At 38.3% G+C, this 2,277-nt stretch overlaps 1 pseudogene; it reads right to left on the bottom strand.

Moving 5' to 3' along the window:
• Positions 1-1,595: 1,595 nt before the first annotated feature.
• LOC140138503 (small nucleolar RNA U3) lies at positions 1,596-1,696 on the bottom strand (annotated as a pseudogene).
• Between the last annotated feature and the right edge of the window lie 581 nt (positions 1,697-2,277).

Raw genomic sequence — 2,277 nt, 5'->3', positions numbered from 1 at the left:
TTCTCCCTCCATCAGTTCCAAGCACAGGGAATAAAAAAAAAAATCTTCTAGGGGCTGTGTATATACCATATTCGATTTTTTGAACTACATAATAATAATAATAATAATAAAACAGCATTTATATAGCGCATTGTGAATCTCAGATTCCTCAATGCGCTTTACAGATTTAAAAACTACCAAACTTAATTTACAATAATTATATGATTTTAACTTAAGAATTATACAAACAATACAATGCATAAAAATAGCAGACCAGCTGCAAGCAAACAACATTAGAATGGCAAGAGTAACACTAACACCAGTGTGAGCACCGACAAAATCCCCAAAGGGGACTGTCGGTGCACCTCACACCGGCATCATCATTACATCAATATACAGCAAGATAATAAAAATTACACTAATAATCTCATAATAACAACAACAAAAAAAGAAAAAAAAAGCACACTGAAACCAAATGCAAAGGTACACAACCATCTCCAATCTCCGTCCAAAGATGGAGATGCCAGTGTAGAGTGTATGCGAGACTCATCGATGTAAACACATCCATGAGCCTCCCACACACAAACAAAATTATACTCAACAGCAGAAATACATGGCATAACTTCAAATCTAAACTCAAGCAAAAACAAAACCTACTCCATCCAAACTTAACATAAGCATCCTATAGCCAAAAAAGAAACTTATTTGGCTGTCAATTTCTTCGGAAGGGGGTGGTCATGAATGTATTGGGGGTCATAGAATTTTTGGACCAAATATAGGAGAACTTATATTTTTAACACCCAAACTGTGCGCCCAATCTTTCTTTGTAATGCAAAGTTTTTGAGCGCACCTTCTTTACACACAAGATCAAATTTTAATGCAGTCCGCACACTTTTTTCATATGTTTTGGTGCGCTCCTCATCTTTTTCCGGCAATGAATAATTTGTCTTGAGTCTGTGTAGGCGGAAGGAGGGGGAGGGGGTCATACAAATTTTTGACCATAGAGGGGTTGTAAAAAAATTGCCTGCAATAGGATGGGGGTCATAAAAATTTTACTCCGGTCACCGACATATTCATGACCCCCCCGCAGAAGAAAATGACTTCCCCTAATTTTTCACAAAATCCTGTGCATCAAAATCAACCAGAAGTTAGGCCTACACACAAAGCTACACAAGATTACTTCAATACTCTACCCTAACCAAGCAGTTGCCCAAATGGTAGACCCACTTAATATTGTAACTGAATATAGGCCTACATCCCAGATAGCATATGGCAATGGTGGCCCAATGAAGGGCCAATGTTTGAGTTCAATTGGCCCAACATTGGCTGACAGTATTGGGCCAATCATGTTTTGCTCATGGGCCCAAGGTTGGCTCAATATTGGGCTTGGGCCAATGTTGGCCCCAGCTTGGCCCAAACCTTGTCACAGTTATTGAACCAACATTGGGCCTGTACCTATTTCTCATTGGCAAACAATTGGCTGCCAAAAGGTTAATAATATGTTATTTTAGTATTGGGCCAATATTGATGCAATGGATTACTTTAATTATTGGACGTTATTGGCTCGGGAAAACGATATGTATCATCTCTTGCCCGCTTCTCGGTAAGAGAGGAACACTACGACTCCGAGTCATCACCGTGGTGTTGAATAGCCATCAAGAGTATTTGATAGCATGGTGACACGTACTTTAGAAATTATCTTTAAAAGTATGGTCTTAGAATTGAAATTGCCGAAAATTCTTGTGTATTTTCTTTAAAATAAATAATCCGTGGTGTTAAATAGCGTTTGCCCTGCGTTTTATCATCCGTGGTTGTGTTTCCTATTATTTCAACTTAGTATAATATTTAGGATTTAAATAAGGTCTTCCAAACACTAGTACTCATCACAATAATTATTTGTTACCATATTGTTACCCAAATTGTTACCGAAATTGGTGTGATAACCTATATTGGCTGCCAACATGATGCCAATGTAAAAATTGCCAATTGAAAGCCAAGATTGGCCCAATATTATATACTGATGTAATGCCAATCAAACGATATATAAAAGACCAACATTAAACCAATGATTGGTTTATTATTGGCCCGAGATCAGCTGCCAATGAATGGTGAGCCAATATTGGCCCAATATTATACTGATGTAATGCCAATGCAACTTTTTGCCAATATTGGCCCACTAAGTATATGTTATCTGGGATATAACTAGACCTAGGGCCTACCGATGGAACTACTGATATAAGTTTACACCCAGGGTGCCGTTTTGCCCCATAGGGGGGTTCCGTTTTGCCCCGATAGTGG

The sequence above is a fragment of the Amphiura filiformis genome, chromosome 17 (assembly GCF_039555335.1).
Source record: "Amphiura filiformis chromosome 17, Afil_fr2py, whole genome shotgun sequence".
NCBI classification, from domain to species: Eukaryota; Metazoa; Echinodermata; class Ophiuroidea; order Amphilepidida; family Amphiuridae; genus Amphiura; species Amphiura filiformis.
The sequence above is the reverse complement of the archived record's forward strand: the minus strand, read 5'-3'. Positions and strand labels throughout refer to the sequence as shown.